Genomic DNA, 12,315 nt, shown 5'->3' with positions numbered 1-12,315 from the left:
ATGGTTTACCAGGACTGATTCAAATATATCATCTTGGTATGGTTCTGCTTTATCAGCGGTACTGTTTAATATCTATATGGCACCAATTTGCAGACTTCTTTCAGGGCTTGCAAATGAGATCCAGTTTTTTATACCCATATTCACCACTTGGGGCTTGAGACATTAGCTCTTATCTCTATATTTGTCAACTATCAGGCAGTGGCTTTTTTCATAACAAATTAGCACAAAATGTGCATAAAACAAAGGTGATCATTCTGAGCCATTTCCCCCTCAATTCATACTTTGTCATTATTTCAGTTCAACAGTTGCATTGTACCAATTGTGTCAAAAATATAAAAAATCTGTGACTCTGGTTGGAATCGGACTTGTCCCTCCATTCACATGTGAAAGCAGCAGTAAACAGAGCCTTGCTGCATTTATTGAGATGGTTGAAACCACTGCTGAATCAGAAGGTGCTGCAGGCATTAGTCCTGACATCACTGGACTATTGTAAATTAATTTATATCAGAATTCCTGGAAGCACTCTTAGTGAGTATTCTGATAAACTGTGGTGCACATTACATCTATTCTTGTCGTTACAGTGGCTCCCTGTACAATAGAAGCTTAAATATAAGCTTGCTATGTTGATCCACAAATTATTTAATAACAATGTTCAACCTAGATCCCTGAAATTTTATGGATCTCAAACCCACACGTGCATTAAGATCTGTTCATCGTGAGCTGCTTGAGATCTTTTCACCTGCTCTGCTCATTTGTCAGCTGTGGAACAGAGCTGTTGCTGTGACTGCCCTGCCTTGTGGAATTCTCTGCCGGATAATTTGTAGGCTGTTTCTTGTACACAAATATTAAGGACAAGGATGGCCAACTCCAGACCTCGAGAGCCTCAAATAGGGCAGATTTTCAGGATATACCCAATGAATATGCATGAAATAAATTTGCATACAGTGGAAGCAGTACATTCAGATCTATCTCATACATATTCATTGGGGAAAATCCTGAAAACCTGGCCTGTTTTGTGGCTCTTGAGGTCACCTCTGATTTAGTAGACAGCAGTGTTAAGAAAACACAAGTTAAGCCCAGCACACGTCCCTGCATTAGGGAGTAATGGCTAATTTCTTCATTACCATTTAATTTGCTGCAGGGGGCGCTAGCCTGCATGCACGTTGCTGTGCATACATTTTTGGTGTGCAAAACTCCTTCCTGCAAAGGCAGTAAAATTGGTGCACAAAAACAGGTCTCCTGACCACACCTTATTATATCGGCCCCAAAGCTTGGTTGAATCCTTTTTGTGTCCTAAGTTGGACTGAGACTCAGAATAGGTGTCCGGGGTTTGGTTGGGGACTATCGTCAGGTGTTTTCCCCAACATTTTCAATAATCAGCCATGATGCATGGATTGAATGGATACCAGGCAAAGAAATCTTCAGTTTTTGAGCCTATGTAGACAGATGTTCATTCTTACTCAGTATTTTTACTAAAAGCTTCAAAGATAGGCTCAAACATACAATTCCCCTATTAATGAGTGAAGACTAAGAATGATATACTAAGGTGCACTGACTTTCACGCACAAGTTGGGATTTCCTACATGTACATTTTATTTCAGGACTTGTATGCAAAATGAGGCCAGAAGGAAAACTTACACGTATAACTTTCCTATGGCCTTTTCACACTTCACAGACTTCATTATTTATGAGGTGCTTTGCATGGTTTTGCATCACAACAGCTTATTAATGATGAATTTAAATAAGCATTCACATATAGTGGACTATGCCCTTAAGTTTGCTACTTGCAAAGATGATTTTTACAGATGTTTTTGAACGAGGACATCAACCATAAAAACATACAAAAAGGAAGAAGGATCTATATTGATGTGCATTTTGGGACCTTGAGCATGTTGAGGTGCATAGCGGCCCATCTGAGAAATCATTCGAACCTTAGTATATCAGCCTCAAAATGAGTTTTATCAGAGGACACCATTCTACAATTAACATTAGACATCGATAACAATTACTGAACACAATATGAACTAAAAATAAGATTGATGACTATATGTTTAGCTGCTGAAAAGGCTTTCAACATATCGTGATCTCATTAGTATGAGGTATTACAGTGATTTGGAGTTCATTGGGACTTTTTTTGAAATTGTTAAATTGCTTTATTCTGCTCCAAAAGTGAAAGTGCTGGCTAATGGATCTATTTCTAAAATATTTCATCTTAACAGATGAACCATTCAGGACTTTGCCCTATCACTGCTATCATTCATCATTATATTGAAACTACTGGCAGTAACATTAGGAGGAAAAGAAAAATGCAAAAGCATTTTTGTAGATGTGGAACTGAAACTAGCCATGTCTGCAGACAGCATGCAGCTTTGGCTGTCAAAAGTAGAAGTAGTGTCAGCAAGTTTGCTAACTTTTTAGGTTGCAAAATAACTTTGAAACATATACACAACATAACAGAGATTTTCTTTCTGAAAGAACAAATGTAAAAATGAAAACCCTAGGTTCAGAATAATTTCAGATTTTACTGTATGGCTGTTTTGTTATTTAAATGTCTCTCCACTAAATTACAACAAGTTGGAAAGGCTATACACCCAGAGGATGCACATGTGAAACCACTGTCCTTTCACTCTTGTGACCTTGGTGGAATGGCTGGCAGTGCCTCCCAATCACAACCTCAGCCAGCCACCTCTTGTAGGTGATCCAGGGCTCCAACACTGATATGTGTTCCAGGGCTCTGGCTGCCAGCACTACCTTTCCCTTGCCACAGCATCCCTTAGTGCCTGTTTCCTAGGATCGTGTAGACAACTGTGTCCAAGCAACCACTCCAAGCCCCCTGCTGCCTTTCCTGGCTCAGCTGGCAAGGTGCCCCTACACATTACGGGCCAGAGCAATGTGCAAGCGGATCACAGACTGTGCAGAAAGAGGGTCTAAAAATGTACAGAGGACCTGTCTGTCTTGGAAAAAACAGTTATGGATTTTTCATAGTGATTCGACTATTTAAATTGGCTGTGAAAATTACTCTTCTGCCTAGCTAGAAGTACATACATACAGGGTGGTTCCATCCCACATATAGTTTTAGCTGGATTGGGGGAGCCGTTCCAAAGGACATGTTTAGCCCCATGATTGGAAAACAATGCCCATAGGTGGGGTTTTCAAATGTAGGTGCAGTGTTTGCCAGCAAAAATCTACCCACAGAGAAAGCAGAGTTGCAAAGCCTGCAGGTCCTCTGTACCTCTGGGCAGCTTTCAAAGAGAGAGCACGTGCATACGTTCCTTGGGGAAACATTGGTACAAGGCCTGTGGCTACAAAGTACCACAAAACCTACACCTAGGCAGGCTGTTTAAAAATATTCTTCTTAATGAAATGTTGAAGCCAAATGGATTGCAAATCCTTTTTAATGTAGTTAAAATCTAAAAGACCTATGCAATAAAACTTGCACAAAAGCAGCTTCTGACAGACATGTGGGTTGGTAACAATTTAACATGCACAATAAAACCATATTTAACGTGGCGAGCAATGCATTTAGCCTCACTGCATTTTTGCCGCACAAGCATAGCCATGCCAGTAGCATAATCATTAGTCTTTAGAACTATACTGTGCATGCTGGCTACCTGCTGCAATCCCCCATGCTAGTTTTTGTAGGTTTTGTACCACAAAACCTACACCTAGGCAGGCTGTTTAAAAATATTCTTCTTAATGAAATGTTGAAGCCAAATGGATTGCAAATCCTTTTTAATGTAGTTAAAATCTAAAAGACCTATGCAATAAAACTTGCACAAAAGCAGCTTCTGACAGACATGTGGGTTGGTAACAATTTAACATGCACAATAAAACCATATTTAACGTGGCGAGCAATGCATTTAGCCTCACTGCATTTTTGCCGCACAAGCATAGCCATGCCAGTAGCATAATCATTAGTCTTTAGAACTATACTGTGCATGCTGGCTACCTGCTGCAATCCCCCATGCTCACTAGACCGAAGTAAAAATATCCCCCTCCCCCAAAAAGCACTCCTCTACCCAATGTTGCTATATAGCAACAACCACTCCCCCTTGCTGCAAGAGGTCCTTCCCCCCCCCCCCCCAGGGACCTCCTCCCTAGAACCTCCCTCCCTCCACATAGCAGAACACCCCCACCCCTCACCTCTATGGAACCTTATCCTTACCAGTCTGAAGGGACAGGATATTCATGGGCAGGAGGGAGGGAAGATCCCACTTGCCCTCACTGCAGCCACCTCCAAATGTTGCCATTAAGAGGTGTTTCATCATACTTTTGTACGTCTGATGTTTTGAAATATTTTATTGGTGTTTGTGAAATTTAAAAATAATTTATATGAGTTTTTAATTATTAGGTATTCTAAGAATATTTCAAAGCAAATGACATATAGAATCTATATGCCAATTATTTTGAAATATTCTTTTTTTTAGTATGGTTTTACTATTATTACTATTTTATATTTTATTGCTCTCTGCTTCAACAGCAAGAGGTAATGGGGACTTGGACTCAAACAGCAACGTACAAGGGCCCTGACTTTGATGGTCTGGGAAACTGATAAGCATGGGGGTAACCTACATGGCACAGCAGATACTACCATAAGTTTGCTGGGCAGGCTGGATGGACCATTTGGTCCTTTTCTGCTGTCATTTCTATATTACTTGATTATATTGTTTGAAGTTTTATGAGGAATGGTGATGTTTCTGTTCTTCTATTGTTGTACTGCATACAGAGTCTGACTTCTTGTGGTTTACCATTAAGATTATGTCCTCACATTTGTTTTTAAACTTTATGGTCTCTTTATTCTATATTTGGGGAGGGTCTATCTATGTTCTGCCTTTGTGACTTAGATGAAGTATTCTGCTAGCATATAGTTTCTGTCCGGAGATCTATAGCAGCCTGGCTTGTTCTGTTTTCCTGATAGGAGGTTGAATTGGAGTTTTAGGATCTGGTGTAATATTTGCAAAGTTGCCTTTATAAAAGTAGGGCTCTTACGGTTTGAGTCAGGCAGTTAGGGTGTTTTGGTAGAGCAGGTTTCCTGTAGGTTCTGAGTACATATTTTTCATGATTTTCTATTATACAATGTTCCTGGTAGTGGAGGGAGTGTTTGTTGCTGTTCCTGAGGTGTCACTAGAATTTGAATATTATATTTTTATGATGAGTGGTAAGGAAAAGTATTCTTGTTCTGCTCTGCACCCTTTGTTGGGGGAGTTTCTGTGAACGCATGTTATAAAATCAGGGGTCGACATGTGCAAGGGGGTGCACGCCGAGCCGCGCTGCCTTCCCCCGTTCCCTCCCAGGCTGCTCCGAAATCAGAGCGGCCTCGGAAGGAACTTCCCTAACCTCTTACCCCACCTTCCCTTCCCCTACATCCCCCACCCTTTCCCCCTCCCTTTTTCTTTTTGTTGTTGTTGTTGTAAAATTTACTTCAGCAAATGGCTGCTGTGCCGGGAGCCTCTGACCCCCCACCCCCCAGACCACCCTGCCCCCTCCCCACCCCTTTTTACAAGCCCCTGGACTTACAAGCGTCCCAGGGCTTTGTGCGTCGCCGAGCTTTTTGAAAATAGACCCGGCGCACGTAACCTTTTGAAAATCCGGCCCATTGAGTGCTAAAATCCTCACTAAATTGTGAGTAAAGTTATTTGCACAAAAATATCTGCACAAACATAAAGTAAAATGGGTGCTGAACTTAGTGCATATTATTACATCGGCCTCTCGGTGTGCATCCTTTCCCTTAGGTGCTCCCAGAGATAAAGCAAACTAATATGTCCCAGAACTTTACCACTGCAGCATATCATGATTTTCTGAAGCCAATATGTTTGCTATGCTGAATAGAAAAAAAAATATAAATTTGCTATTGCTTATCAATGAGAGTATATAACATTCTCTGAATAAATGGTAATCTAATCACTGTGAATGAACACAACAGTGGAATATCTTCTGCCTAGATGGTTTTCTAGCATTAGTAAAAATGTAACAGTGACTTATTTTTTTAAAAAAAGGATACTCATCTGTTGTAAGAGACTACAAAGTATAGAACTGAGACAATTAATATTCAAGCTTTTTCTGAAGAATTTGGCACTATGTATTCCATTCTACTGTTCACTGCTTGAAGTCATATTTCAACATTGTGCCAAGATAGATAATAATAAGCCTAACTAGTTGATTATGCATCAGTAGATATTGTGCTTTTGAATTTTTAATTTATAAACTTGCCATTGCCATCTAAAACATGGAGACATCTGCTGTCCAGGATTTTATTTGTGGAGGAACAGCCTGGAACAGAGGTTCACCACTTCTTTTCAGACTTAAAAAGTAAAGCAGCGGGGGTGTTCTGCTATAATCTTTCATGTTTAGTGGCTTGCGGGACAACCCTGTGAGCTGCCCGCACTTATCCCTGCCAACGCCCGATTATGTTGGTCCATCTTGTGATGCCCTGACGCCACTCCTTCCTTCCCGTGGGCCCTCCTTAGGTGTGCGCATGTGGCGTGCAGCCATTTAAAGGTCCTGAGGCAGGAAGCTGGGCTGCTGGCACCTCCTGATGACATCACACGGCTGGGTATATAAGATCCAGCTGCACGCCCTAGCCTTGCATCAGCAACGGGTCCCCCTTCCTAAAGCAATGCGGGTTGTTCCTTTGTTCCTGGTTGCTCCTGCGTTCCTGGTTGTTCCTGTGCTCCAGCCTTGCCTTGTCCAGCCTTGCTTCCTGTGCTCAGCCTTGCCTTGTCCAGCCTGCCTCATCCAGCCTTGCCTTGCCCAGCTGTTTCATCAGTGTCTCTTGTGCATCTTCATCCATCCTTGACCTGAACTGCCTGGACCTGATCTGTTGCTTTGGACCTGACCATGACTGCCTGCTGCCTAGACATGACCTCTTGTTTTGCAGCAGACTACGCTTGCTTGTTGACTGCCCTGATCATTGGCGTATTCCCAATATCTTCAGTCTATTGCCTGTCCTGATCATGTGCACTTAGACTCTTGCTCTCTCCACCACCCTAGGGACCCACCAAAGCCCTGATGGTCACCAGAACTCAAGGACTCAACCTGCAAGGGAGGCAGCTGGTTTAGGTGAAGCTCCAGTCTGTCCTGCTTCAGGGCGCATTTGCCAGTTTTCAGCATAGGCCTTGGGTTCACCTAATGACGCCACATCAACAAGGGCTCACTCTCATGCCACTCATCACACAATCCCTCCTCTCCAAGCAGCCCATAGGAAAAGAGAGGGTAGGGGATGAGCACTGGTGGGCAGAGCTCTTGCAGGGCTTGGAATGAAGGATTACTGGGATAAGGAGAAGGAAGTACATGAAGATTGTGTTAAGTGTGTGTGTTTGTGTGTGTCTGTTGGTCGGGGGGAAAAGAGAGAGCGTTTGCACCCACCCTTGGCCTCCCTCCCTCTTCCCACCCATTCTACAGTTCCATTCCTTTTTGTTTTATAAATTAAGTCTTACTGCTGCCTCTACTAACCTAACATTTTCTACATACAGGAAAGTATTGTGGGTACTGTGTAATTCACTTGAATATGTAGAAATAAGAGTCAACAAACAAGTTGTAAGTGTTGACTTTCTATATACAGCAAAATTCCTAATTTTGGCCAGGATTCATCATTCCATGCTAGGGTACAAATGTGTTTACATATCTTTCATTCTTATTATAATCTAAATAGCAGCTTCTACCTTTGTTCATAGCAAGCTTAGCATACATCAGGAAAGAACATTCGGGTGGATACAGTAAAGCGCGGCCGTGGTTATCCGGTTTTTAACCCACTTTGGACGCACGTTTTGGACGTGTAAGGCATACCTGCAATTCAGTATTGGCTTTTACACGTCCTTACTGCTTGCCGAAAAGGATGTGTATCCATTTCCACCCGCCGCATGTATATGATATGTTAATGATTGGATTAGCTATTCCCTCCGATACAGTAACATGCACCCAAATTATCGCCCTTTTAACCAGCTTATTTACTGCGTCTTTAACCTGAATATTTACCGCCTACCCTGTCCCTGGCGTTAGTGTGGTGTTCAGTCAGCTTCGTACCAGACAGCACCATGGACAACATGTATATACTGGCTCTGGCGATATTTTTCATTCGGTTGAGAAGCAGAATGAGATATGCTCGATGCTCGGCAGATCGGATGCACCCGGCCGGATGTCCAAGGTCGCGGCTTGGACATCCAGCCGGGTGCTCAAGGCAAGCTGGGTCTGTAGAAAAGAACCATCCACTTACCTGGTGAATGACATTTCAAATGACATTTGAAATGACAGGTACCAGTGCATCCTGGATACTGTATAGGCGCTGCATACCGCTCTATACAGTAAAATGGATTGTGAACGCCTACCGCTTCATTGGCACGCTTTGGACGCTGCTTGGATTTGCGTCTAATTTGAATACTGAATCGAGCAGCTTGTGAACCAAGATGTGTGCGCGGCAAATGAGAGGGTGCCCGGCACTGCCGCACTTTTTCTTATACGTCCTTACTGTATCGGCCTGATTATTAGCTAAACTGAACTATATTGCACTACATTGAACAGAGAGATACAATAAAGCTTTTTTACTTCCTCAGAAGAAACACTCAAGCTCTACTAACTGTCCCCTCTGTCAAATCAGCACATCTCACGCAAGTAAGGGAAAGGGCACTGTCACTGGCTGGTCCTGTACTCTGAAATACCATGCCACTCGAAATAAGACTACAGACAAATCTGAAATTATTCAAAACTAATCTGAAAACCTGGCTTTTTAAACAAGCATTTTATAAAGATAAAGAAAAGGAGAAAAATAGTTGAGCGATAAGGATCACCAAGCTAGAAGTTTTTAGTAACCTACATATGCATATTAATGTTAAAATCAAACTGCCTAATTTGTTCCTAACAATCAGGTTTAATTTACACACCAAGTTTATTATTTTACATTGTTACTGTACTATAATGGCACACGAGTAATTTGTAATCTATACCACCCATATTTCTCTTTATCGTGCCCTTCTGTAAACCGTTATGATGGTATTTAACTTAACGACAGTATAGACAAATTTTTAAATAAATAAATCTAGGAAAATGTAACACCCTTAGATTGCTTCTTTTAACAAAGTTACCCACATTTTCCAATTTTCTTTGTAAGTTTAAATTGTCTCTCATAACAATAGTATTATGTTCAATCACTGTTGAAATCTTGCTATCTAAGGAGACCAATTTCTCAACTTGTTCTTGAATCTTCTGAGAATGCTCATTAAGATGGACAGACATATTAGTAGTGGAACTTAGCAGAGAGTCAATTCTAGAAGATGGAGTAGACTCTAACCTGGTAATAGTGATCCATAAAGCATCCAGCATTATCATAGCCAGTTTGTCCTCATGACTCAAGGGCATAGAGGAACTCAATCCACCAGACTGGGATGCTTCACTCAAGGCTGAAGGAGAAAGACCTTTATTTATATTCTCTCCATCCTTTAAACCCATCTGGGTTAGGTTCTGAGCCCTTGAAGAAGTCAATCCATCGGGGCTGAGTGAGGTCATAGCTTCATACTGAATAGCGCCTTCGACTCCAAGTTCAGCAGAACTTAACATTTGGCTTATGAATTGGAAAACATCTAGTGTCGGCTGGGAGGGAGCAGATGAAGTACTGGGTGGGTAGGACCTAACAATGCCTTTTTTTTTTCCTTACCTATCAAGTGAGTCTTCCAAAACAGAAATTATACTGGCTTAGGGGTGCGCCCCTGCATGTCATGTTTAGTAGGCACTGGATTGATGACATCAAGGAGGAATCTCTCAGGGCAGCTTACCATGATGTTACAATAGTAGCAGAGGATGCTTTTCACTTTTAATTCAGTTACTTTTGCTGAACAGAGTTTAGGAGGTAATTGAAAATTACTGTAGAAATGATAGACGAGCATGGCAATTTAAGAGAGATTTGCTAACATATAACTAGTTATGTACAATTTGCTGGCTAAAGAAAGTTAGAATTCAGAATTTACTGGAAAAGTCACCGAAAAGAAATGAGTTATTTACAATGATTTTGCAAAACTGCCAAGAAGTATGTTACCAGTGGGAAACAAATATAGGAATAAAAAAGTATATCCCATCGAATCAATCAAGAAATCTAGAAAGCCTAGCTGAATAATGAAAACCTTTAAAAATCAAAGTGGTGGGGGAGAAAGAGAGAGAAAGGAAGCTGTGTAAAATATGTAACACAATGTAAGAAAGAAACAAACTAAAACTAGCAGGAAAATACTAATAGCAAAGCCAACACCAAAAGTTTAAGCATATTAATAACAAAAGAATGATAATGAGGGATGCTATAGATCACTTTACGGATGGAGGGAACAATAAAACAAGTGGGGAAGGGGATAAAGAAGAAAACCTAACTTTTTTGCTTCAAAATGCACAGTGGTAGAAGGCCAGATGAAGATGATGACCCAAGAAAAGGCTTGCACTATTCTTTCCTTCCTTCACTAAGATTATGTACTTTGAACCTGAAGGACATTTATATCCACATAGAAGTGCGCCTTAGTTGGAGGAAGCACTTCAGATTCTTTTTGCTGCATTATAAAATCAGGGTCTCTCCTGTCTTTCAACTTACTGTCAATATTATATTTACCAGTTCCTTAGCAATGATTGTGGTTCATATACACAAATACACAGACTGGGAGTAGATTTATTTATGCATGTGGATGACTGACTAGGAACAGTAAGTATACCACTCATGCAAGTATCAAGAGATCAGTGTGGATCACAACTCAGATTCTACAGTCTTTTGGGTTCATAATCTTGGCTCATGCTTCTAAAACATCATACCCTTCTCATAAAGGACACTAAATATTAAATAGATCTATACTGAGGTCCGATGGCAGCAACAGTATAAACCAAACATTGAAAGCCCCCTCTGGGAAAGGCTTTGTGCTAGACTTTCAGTGTGACCAGCACTTTGGTGAGGTTGAAACCGTAATGTTTATGTAAATGATACAAGTTTCCCTGAAGTAGAGATCTACTTCCAAACATGGGTCCATGTTGGATGTTCATAAACTTCTATGAGCAAAATAAGTTTTATTGTATGGATTTAAATTGCATAACTAAAAATAAAAAAACATAACTTTATCAACCATTATTTGTGCGGAAGATTAAAATTTGGTTCAGAGAGATACAAGCTCTTCTCTACCTCTGGTTCCTTTTATGAAGACACATTCATACATTGTTCTAAAGAAGCTATTCTTTTGATTTTTTGACTTTTTTGAGATCCAGGATTGGGTTTGGGATGGCTTGGTTTTGATATTAGCAATTCTGTTAAGTCCATCCTATGGCATACTGCATTAGGTAAGTGCTCACCAGCTAAAATTTAGCCCATCCCAGAATGCCCTCAGCACTGCTACTTTTTATCTGTATAAATTTTGTGTACACAGTGGAGGTAATTTTCAAAAGGTTTTATGAGCTTAAATAGACTTTACGTGTATAAATGGGCTTTTGAAAACTGCTATAACATATGCTACTTTTATGCACATAAATCCTTTTGAAAATTATCTACAATGAGTTCTGCACACAAAATTTATCCACTTGGTGGTCATGGGGAGAAACACTCAAATCTTGACTTTTGACTGATTAACTTCAAAGGTAAGCCAGATACAACTTTTGAATATTGACCTCTATGGTCTTAGTTGTTTCTGGTCACTCAGGATATTTCTTCTTCTTCTTCTTTTCTATAGCTAGCTAATTGCATCAGTTTAACTCAATTAGGGATGCATCTCTTCAGAGAAAGGGTGGCTACTTGTTATTCATGTTGCTAAATACAGTATCAAAACAAAGTCACACAATTCACCCACCTCCCGTTTTAAGACTTGTCCACTTTCCATCTTTCTATAGTTATCCAAAAGGAACATGGAAAAGTTGGTTCTATTAGTTCTATTGCCACCGATCAGCACATAAACTTTGGGAAAATATTAGAGTCCCATGACTTTGACTATTATCATCCTATCTTTTGGAGAACAAAAATGAACTGATCTTGCAAATACTTACAGAACCATGATTTAGTAGTATTTATTTAATTATTTCTGCTTGATTACCGCTTCCCAGTCATACTCTCAAAGCGGCACAAACAAATTACAGTAATATACATTAAAAATAATAGACCTCCATAAAAAGTAGTACAATAATAAATAATAAATAAGCCAAGCACTATAATCCTCTTCATATTCATAACATTGCAAATAATAATATAACTGCAGAACCAATAAAAAGAGGTAATTAAATTAAATTAAAAAGCTTCTTCAAACAACCAGGTCATAACTTTCTTTCTATAACAAATGTGTGAAATCTGAGCATGGCACTCCTAGGCTAATGGGT

This window comes from Rhinatrema bivittatum, chromosome 6 (genome assembly GCF_901001135.1).
Source record: "Rhinatrema bivittatum chromosome 6, aRhiBiv1.1, whole genome shotgun sequence".
Taxonomy (NCBI): domain Eukaryota; kingdom Metazoa; phylum Chordata; class Amphibia; order Gymnophiona; family Rhinatrematidae; genus Rhinatrema; species Rhinatrema bivittatum.
This window is presented reverse-complemented; position numbering follows the sequence as displayed.